Here is a 10536-nt window from a genome sequence, read left to right on the forward strand (position 1 = left end):
TTATGGTCTCATGTGTATGAACTGATATACCATTTGATTATAAACTCAAATAAATGACTCTCTCAGGATAGTTTTTAGCATATTTATATGTGGTTACTTTGGGAGCAACATATTTATTTGTAAAAACTTTCAAAATTCACTCTGTACCAAAAAGTACAAAAGAAAAAAAAAAGTCCTGGGAATTAGTATGATAAAATCATTAATTAAAAAATTTAACTCCCTGCTGATATTTCTATAATGGAGTTGTCACTAGAAAACACAGCATGATTATTTTTTCCTATAAGAAGATTTGCATTCATTGTATAGTGCACACAGGGCCAAATAAAGATTTTTGCACTCAGGCAACCATGTGGGCAAAAGGACACATACTATGCAAGGAGTTGTCCTTTGCATTTGAGGGTGAAGAAGCCAACATTCATGACTGCATGTTTAGAGCTAATGAGAGATAGACCTTCTTTCTTGATATTTTACAAGTTTAAAACATTAAAATATCTTTCAAGATTTCAGGGGAAATCAGATTTCTAGTTGAAAATGAGACTGAGGACTAGAGGGATAGATTAACATCAAAGCTGAGAGATGCCCTGGGGTACATTCCTCTGTGCTTCAGCTTCCTCACTGGGAAAATTATAGTATTTTCTCTGAGGTAGCAATGATTCAACAAGTTCACTTATGTAAAGTACTTGGAAGACTACTCAGTTAAAGATGATGCCCTATAATAATGATTGCTATTGTCATGGATTTTAGAATAGGAAACAGTCTTGAGGAGTTCCCCTAATCTAGCATCCCTCTTCAGCAGCATGAGTATCTCAAGTCTAAAGATGAGATTATGTGGACTCATAGCTGAATGTCTAGAACCTACCTCATAAGTCAACATTTCTTATGTATATCCACTGAAATGCTGCCCTAGCTCTTCTCTGCTTCAGGAAATAATTTTAGAACACTTTCAGTTACAAAGTGGGTGCTTATCAAATATCTGATAGAGAAACAATTATATGAGATATTCTTTTTGAATCTTTGTTTGATATAGAATGTACCTGATGGAGGGTTTCAGCATAAACACTCAGTGTCATATTCAACTTAATCTCAGAGTTAAGCTTCACAATTTCTTTCCTTCAAAGGCAAATTTTGTTTAAGGATGTTGAGATCCCAAGAAGGTTAGAAGGTGATACATATTGTTATAAACACACAATACATTTTTTAAAAGGGAGGTTTTTTTTGAAGGAATTGAGATCCAATTTTTACAGGAAGGTTATGAAGTGATATATATTGGCACTCTTGCACGCCTACACACACAAGATTAAGTTAAGAAACTATTCTAATTAGTGGAATAGTATTTAGTTAATTTGTCAATTTCTTCTTTGGGGATAGAGTTGATCCATTTTGAGTAGCAGTATATTTTAAATTGTTCAAATTGTAAAGTTCTTGACACCCTACAGGACTTGGACATTCACACCCTGCTTTTTAATTAATAACATTGTATTGTACATATGCATAAGATTGAACTTACCATGTGCTGTCATAACTTTTTAGAGGTTTATATAAAATTTTATCTTCTTCAATTGATTCTAAGTCATCTTCATATTGAATGTAATACAATTTTATATACTCCCAATTATACGTGTGCAGATATGTTTGTATGTATGTATGTAATATTGGCCCACTTCTCTCCAGTCTGCTTCCACCATACCTTAGTCAGGATAGCCATCATCTCTTACCTGGACTTTTGAAAATCTGACTGTTCTCTCCTCTTTCAATTTTGCACCATACAGTTCATTTGTCACTGAGCAGAGAAACTTTTTTTAAAAAAAAAAAAATAATGTTTCCCATCATGATAAATGTACTCTTTAATCTCTACCACCTATTCCCCCATACCTCCACTCACCTCCTCTTTGTAACCGTCAGTCTGTTCTCTATTAAAGGGTTTGTCTTGGGTGGCTCAGTGGTTAAGTGTCTGCCTTCAGCTAAGGGCATGATCCTGGAGTCAGTCCCGGGATCGAGTCCCACATCAGGCTCCCTGCATGGAGCCTGCTTCTCCCTCTGCCTGTGTCTCTGCCTCTCTCTCTTTCTGTGTGTGTCTCTCATAAATAAATAAATAAATAAATAAATAAATAAATAAATAAATAATAAAATGTAAAAAAAATAAAGGGTTTGCCTCTTGGTTTGTTTCTCTTTCTCTCTTTTTTCCTTTGCTCATTTGTTTTGTTTCTTAAATTCCACCTATGGGTGAAATCTATGGCATTTGTCTTTCTCTGACTGACTTATTTTGCTTAGTATTATACTCTTTAGCTCAATCCATGTTGTTGCAAGTGGCAAGATTTCATCCTTTTTCAAAAAGCTGAATAATATTCCATTTTATGTATATATATAATTTCCATTATATATAAAATTCCATTAAACATAATATCTTTATTATACGCATACACACACACACCCTCCTATGTCCTCTTTATCCATTCATCAATCAATGGATACTTGGGCTGCTTCCATGTTATGGCTATGGTAAATAATGATGTAATAAACATAGGGGAGCGTGTATCCTTTTGTATTAATGTTTTTGCATTTTGGGGGTAAATGCTAGCAGTGCAATTACTGGCTTGTAGGTTAGTTCCATTTTTGATTTTTTGAGGAAACTCCATATTGTTTTCCATAATAGCTGCACCAGTTTGTATTTCCACAAGCAGTGCAAGAAGGTTCCCTTTTTTCCACATCCTCCCCAAAACTTGTTGTTTCTTTGTATGTCTGCTTTGGAGAAATGTCTGTTTATGGCTTCTGCCCATTTTTCCCCCTGCCCATTTTTTAATGGGATTATTTGTTTTTTTGGGTGTTGAGTTGTATTGGTCAGAGTGACTTATAAAAAAATCTAAGTTGGTTAAAGTCACTCTATTGCTAAATCCTTCTTTGATTTTCCATTAAATTAATGAATATTTTACCATGACTTTTGAAGCCCTGAAGGATCTACCTCCCCCATCACTATCATATCACATCTCATTCTTCAATACCCAATGCTAGGTCTCTTTAAACATCTTTCTTTGTGCTTTCCTCTGTTTGATCCTTCACTTGGACTTTCCCTGTATCAGAAATTTCTTCTCACTTTTAGGAGCCGTTGTTGGATGATCTGAACCCATCCTGGTCATTCTTCTTTGTAGTACCAGTCAGAGTTTATATTTTGTATTTGTATCTTGGTTTCTTGAGGAGTGGCATAATTTCACCGATCAAACTCACTTTCTGTATTTCCTTTAAATTAACCTAATTTTGACATTGAGCCTCTATTGTATCCCACCTAATTGGTAGGAACTTTCATCTTGGTCATAACTAAGTTTTTTTTCCCCCTTCTCTCTCATGAGAGAGAGATATTGAGAAAAGAGGGAGAAAGCCTGTAAATGTCAATCTATCCTGACAAAATGAGTAGTCATTCAAGCCTTATAGTGGTCCCTTAAATGTGGTGGTTCCAATGTTTTATATCATGCACAGGGCACATGGTGAGTCTGAAAACCCTAATGTATCTAGGAGACTACCACTTCATCCAAGTCTGACCAACTTCTTGGATTATTGCCATAAAATAGTGATTTATTACTCTTCATTCTAAAGTCCTCGAATTATTTTCTTCTCGCCCATCTAGGAAAACTATCTATTGAATTTGATGGCCCTATCTACTTTACTTAATTTTAAATACCATCAGTGGGTCTAGGCTTTTGGAATAAAATCCAAAAAGTCTTGTAATATACTTCTACTTTCTGCCTTGCCTCAAACCTCCCATCAATCAGTGAACACAGAGCCTGCTGCTTCTTAAAGATGATGAGATAGGAAAAGGAGAGCAGACCTGCTCACTTGTCGTTATTACAGAATAATATCCATCTATGCTGATTTATTTTCTGTTACAGCTTTTAATTATCCTTCCCAACTTCACAGGCAATAAGTCTTATGAAAGAAAGAACTGTTGTCATCTTCATCAATATGTATATAGCCAGCAATTTATACAGTGTCTTGTACAAAATAGACACTCAAAATTTTGTGTTAAATAAATGAATAAACATAATACACATTAAATAAATATTTATTGTATTCCCATTGCTGGATACATTACTTCACAGAGCACATATTTAATAAATATTGAATGAATAAATATAATAGTAGGTTGCCAATGAGATGCAGCATCAAAACATTGGAGGTCATTCATACAATCTTGAGCCAGCTGAGTTGATAAGATTCAACTAAGTACGTTAAATATGTGAAACTGACCTCTGATCTAATCATACTACTAATAACAAATAAAAATCAGCAGGTAAGTCTCCTTCTCTCTATGTCCCTGATTCTTCTGATTCAAGTTGACTATACTCCGTCTCTATTAAGACATTTGCCTTAATTTTTTAGCAGTGGTTCTGGGCTTACGCAAAACTTCACTTTGAGATGGTGATCAGAAAAGAAGGATGTAGTATGAGACTGGTAAAAGAGTGAAATTAATTGATCAAGTTAGATAAATGCTCCTAACAATAGTATGAACTCCTGTAACTAAGAGCATCTATTTGTATAAAGAAGAAACAGAAAGGACTTATTGTATAAGAGCTCTTTTGGAATAAACATACAATATTAGAGAGAACATGCTTTGTGAATAAACAAATTCATGACCTAGGAAACTCATTTTTTATTCCTCTATGAAAAAGAAAATTATTATTTCATGCTTATCCTAGAAAAGAACAAGTATAAAAACTTTCTTCTTGCTACAGAGCACTCTGCACATACTCTGTTATAGAAATTTAATATTATCAAGGAACTGTTTATTCATACACATGTGAGATGGTATTTGGTCTTGATGAACATCCTATCTGCAGTGACAAACACAGTGCCCAAAACTTTACTGTAATTATATACTCTTGAACTCAAATGGCTGAGCAAACATGTTCATCTTATCAAAAAATTAACCTCCTGTTCACTTTTTCTGGTTCTTTTCATTTGTTAATGTGGATTCATGTGGTGTCATTTTTTTCTTTTCTTTCTTTTTTATAAAAGAATTTTTTATTTATTCATGAGAGACACAGACAGAAGGAGAAGCAGGCTCCTCGCAGGGATCCCAATGTGGGACTCAATCCCAGGACCCTGGGATCATGACCGGATCCAAAGGCAGACACTCAACCACTGAGCTACCCAGGCATCTCTCATTTTCTTATTTCAATACAGCTCTGCCCCACCCTCCTCCTGAGTCGTTATTTTCAAATATATTACATTTCCATTTTTTATAGGCTTAATAGTACAATTTAATAGTACAATCACATACGTATTGTTTTATGCAGTTACTTTTTAGATACGCTAAGGGAAACGAGGATTAAAGATCTTTCCTGAAGAAAAGTGTGCTTTTCTGAGTCTGACTCTTTTTTTTCTTTTTTAAGATTTTATTTATTTATTCATGAGAGACACACAGAGAGAGGCAGAGACATCGGCAGAGGGAAAAGCAGGCTCCATGAAGGAAGCCCAATGTGGGACTCGATCCCAGGGCTTTGGGATCACGCCCTGAGCCAAAGGCAGATGCTCAACCGCTGAGCCAAAGAGTGTGCTTTTCTAAGTAACAGTCATGAGAACCATGTTTAATCTGGGCAGTTGTATCTTCTGCATTTTATTTGTGCTGATTCAAACATTCAGATCCATATGTCATGCCGTTTTATTGTACCACGCTATGAACTTGTGGAAAGTTTGACAGTGTTCAGTGAGTAAGTAAATACATGCCTACTGACTGGAAGGTGACCATAAAATGTTAGTGACTTTTATCTCTACAGACTTCATAATGCTTTCTCACTAACTTTTCTCAGTAACCATGTCACAACTTCCTTCACCTGAAAATAATGTGGTGCAAAGCATACCTGAATACATGACAGGAAAAGATACAAGTGTAAACTGGAAAGAGAAGCATGACTGCATAGCCTTGCATTTAATGGGAAATGCCATATTGTTAGTTAACCTTATTCACTTACTCTTTTTATCTTACTTTTGATTACCCCTCACTTGTATTTTGCAAATATTTTCTCCCAGGCTGTGGCTTGCCTTTTCTTTTTCTTTCTTTCTCCTTCTTTCTTTCTTCTTTCTTTCTTTCTTTCTTTCTTTCTTTCTTTCCTTTCTTTCTTTCTTTCTTTCTTTCTTTCTTTCTTTCTTTCTTTCTTCTTTCTTCTTTCTTTCTTTCTTTTCTTTTTCTTTCTTTTGATTTTATTTATTTTAGAGAGAGAGAGCACAAGCAGGGAGAGTAGCAGGCAGAGGAGCAGGCAGAGGAAGAGGGAGAAGCAGGCTCCCTGTGGAGCAGGGGGCTCAATGCAATGCGGGGCTGGTTCCATGCCGGCCCTGGGATCACGACTTGAGCCAAAGGTAGACGCTTAACCAACTGAGCCACCCAGGTGCCCCTATCCTTTCATTTTCTTTTTTTTTTTTTATTTAAATTCAATTTGCCAACATATAGTGTAACACCCAATGCTCATCTCATCATGTGCCTCCTTACTGCCATCACCCAGTTACCCTATCCCCTCACCCACCTCCCCTTCTGCAACCTCTTGTTTGTTTCTGCGAGTCAGGAATCTCTCATGTTTGTCTTCCTCTCTAATTTTTCCCCACTCAATTTCCTTGCTTCCCTTATGGTCCTTTTCACTGTTTCTTGTATTCCATATACATGTGAAACTATATGATAATTGTCTTTCTCTGATTGACTTATATCACTCAGCATAATACTCTCCAGTTCATCCACGCTGATGTAAATGGTAGGTATTCATCCCTTCTGATGGTTGAGTAATATTCCATTATGTATATATACCACATCTTCTTTATCCATTCATCTGTCAAAGAATATCTCGGCCTCTTGTACAATTTGGCAATTGTGGACATTGCTACTATGAAGATTGGGTTGCAGGTGTCTCTTCGTTTCACTACATCTGTATCTTTGTCACAACCAGCACCAAGGAAATACAAATAATTTTAAGACTGTATTATGAGCAACTATATGCCAACAAATTAGGCAATCTGGAAGAAATGGATGCATTCCTGGAAACCTATAAATTACCAAACTGAAACAGGAAGAAATAGAAAACCAGAGCAGGCCAATAACCCGCAAGGAAATTGAAGCAGTCCTCAAAAACCTCCCAAGAAACAAAAGTCCAAGGCCAGATGGCTTCCTGGTAAATTCTACCAATCATTTAAAGAAAAAATAATACCTATCTATTCATTTTCTTACCAGCATTCTTAAAGAGAAGAAAAATTGAATGTTGTGAAATTCAGTTTATCAAATTTTTTCTCTTCAATGGCACATGCTTTTTTAAGAACTTTTTTCCTAACTCAATGTAAAAAGATTTTCATTTATGTTTTCTTCTAAAATTTTCCCATTAATTTTTATAATTTGCAGAATATAGGTTTTGAAATTATTCTGTTAGATTATACTTAAGAATTTCATATGTTAAATGGCACATTATAAATGGCACTGTTTTTGGGATCCCTGGGTGGCTCAGCACTTGAGCATCTGCCTTTGGCTCAGGGCTTGATCCCAGGATCTGGTATCAAGTCCCGAATCGGGCTCCCTGAGAGGAGCCTGCTTCTCCCTCTGCCTATGTCTCTGCCTCTCTCTCTCAGTCTGTATCTCTCATGAATAAATAAATATATCTTAAAAAAAACTAAAACTAAAATAAATAAATGGCACTATTTTCAAAAATTTAAATTTCTAATTATGCATTGGCAAAATATGAAAAATTTTGATTTTTGCATATTGACCTTTATTATTCAACCTTGCTAAATTCACTTATTCTAGTTATTACCTTTTTTTATAGATTATTTGGGACTTTCTATTTAAATGATCATGTCATCTGTGACTAAAAACTGTTTTATTTTTTCACTTCTCATTTTTATGCCTTTTTACCCCATGCCCTGATGCAAAGATTAGCATATCTAGTACAACACTGAACAGAAATAATAAGAGCAGAGATATTCACCTTATTTCCATTTCTTAATAAATGTATTCAATTAAAAATATGAAAATACTAAACAATATCAGAGTAGCATGTATTCCCAGATCTACCAGTAAATAATTGTGTATAGTCTGAGATACTGTTTCTTTTTAACTTTATTGCAATGAATATCTCCAAGCGTGAAGTGTTTATTTAATACCAAATTAAATAACATATTTATAGTATGAAATAAAGTATCAGATTTCTTGATAGTAATTTGTATTTATATAAATGGAATAGAAAAATGCCTAAGACCTGATTTAGCTTCCTGGTTCATAGACCATAACATTTCAGGGTATATCTATGGTTATACCTATTAGTCAACATTACTTACATTTTATTGCTTTGTCGCATATTGTGTATACAGTAAAAGTGTCCAGATAACTACAAATCTAAAGGTAAAAATATCAGATTTTGTTGTATGAATTAAAAATAGTTATCTACTTTATCGTTTTGGTCTCTGTGGACTCTGCCTCCTAAGATTGCAGCTGGTGGGTGACAAAGAAGATATGTATCACATTATGAATGATAACATTAGCTTTATGGTTTCAAATGGGCTTTTTATGGATTTAAATTGTGAGAATTAATTTATTAAGTCTGGATGTCTTTGAGTAAACTAATGCAATTAAACATTTCTTATCCTGAAGGGCTAAAAACAGCCTTTAGATGATGGTGATCCTACCCAGAGTGTGTCCTTAGCCTCATTGTTTTTTAATAAGAAATTCCTAAAACACTGTCAGTTCAATAGGGAATTTAAAAAATTAATGTGCCTTTTCTTTTCATACCTACTTGAATTTGATCTTTTTGTTTTTTCCCTTTCAGCCAGAGGTATCTATTGTCTCAGGAAGATAAGGATCACAATAATTAGGAAGGCAAAAAAAGTCCATTTCAACTTTAAACTGACAACATAGGATCTTATAGCCCAGACAGGCAATAGTTCTGAAAGCCTCACCGTGTTAGAAGACAAAACTTTGGTAAATTGTAAAAGCTTTTCTTTACATAGCAAGAGTAAATGTTGGTGATCTGAAGTGAGATTTTAAGGCATACCTAGTAAGAACTCAAAATATGTCCAGGTTGAACATGAAGTGTCTTTTTCAAAGAGAAATAAAAATAATTAATTTTTTTAAATTAAATTTTTTATTTTGGGGAGAACATTCAAGTTCTACTCTCTTAGCCAGTGTTCACGACGTTTTCGTTTCGTTTTCTTTTTGTTTTTGTTTTTTTATAAGAATGAAGTGTGGAGAATGCAGAGTCAGAGGAAAGAGGATAGACTTTATCCAGGTCCCCTAAGCAAAGCAGCAGCCCTCACAACCCTTCTTCCCTGTCTCCAGCATTTCTTCTTCAGTCCTGGCCTTGAGTGTGAGCCTTGAGAAGAAACTCCGCCGCCCCCCGCCCCCTGCCTCCCTGGGGGACAGGGCTGGTGGTGGTGGCGGTGGTGGTACATAGGAAGCAGTGGGAGACTAGCCTCTTGGGAACCCCCTGGAGCTTCTGCAGGTGAGGGCAACCGTGGTGTGGTGTGGTAAGGGCAGAGAACTTGGGACGATGGATACACTGAATGAATCTCAGCTCTCACTGGAGTGTGTGGCCTCCACAGGTGCCCTTCTAGCCTATGGGGGTTATATAAGCTCAACGAGGATAAAATTAGGATGATAGCCCCAGTGGACCCACAAAGCCATAGTGGCTACCTGTGAGGAATTCAGCAGTGCCACTGAGGAGCAGGCTGGCCAACAGAGAGAGCGGCTTGATGCCTTTGGGGGCAGTTAGCCTGCCTTGCCCTGACTGAGGAAGTCATTCACAGTTGATATCAGCCATGCACGGTCAGCATTAGAGGCTGCAAGAAGATGCCCCAGGCAGGCGGACAAGCTAAATTTATTCAGGAGAGCATCTGAATCTCTGATCATCCCAGACCCTGAGAACACTAGCTTCCCTCTGTACCAGGCAGGGATGGGAGTCCTCTTGAGGAGGAAGACAGACTCTGGGAGGGAGATTAAACTTTGACCTGGCCCCTATATTTAGCCAAAAGAGAATAAGTTCATTTTAGTTAGAAAATTTAAATCACTCCCCTAAACCTGTCATCAGAGGAAAAGGCACACAGGAACAAAATGAAATATGTTTTGAACAATAAGGAAAGGAACTTTTTGTTTTTTTGTACTATTAGAGTATCATGTGTGAAATCTCATCCTATTCCACCCTTGCAGATAAAAATATCAGTTTTTTAGAACAGAAAATTTGCTTCATGCATCTGGTATGTGGCTGCTGGCTCTTTCAGTGATGGCACTTAGCTGAATGCTTGTCTTCTTGGCAAAGACAGATACACTGTGTCCTACCTTTCTTACCTCTATCTTATCAAACTTGGAATTAGAAACTGAAAAAGCTTTGAAATTTGACTCTACTTCAGTGAAAAATATTTTTTGTATACCATGATGAGTCAATTACAGTCTAAATTCTTTTTCTTTTTTTTTTTTTTTTTTTACTTATGATAGTCACAGAGAGAGAGAGAGAGAGGGCAGAGACATAGGCAGAGGGAGAACCAGGCTCCATGCACCGGGAGCCTGACATGGGATTTGAT

This window comes from Canis lupus, chromosome 17 (genome assembly GCF_048164855.1).
Source record: "Canis lupus baileyi chromosome 17, mCanLup2.hap1, whole genome shotgun sequence".
NCBI lineage: Eukaryota > Metazoa > Chordata > Mammalia > Carnivora > Canidae > Canis > Canis lupus.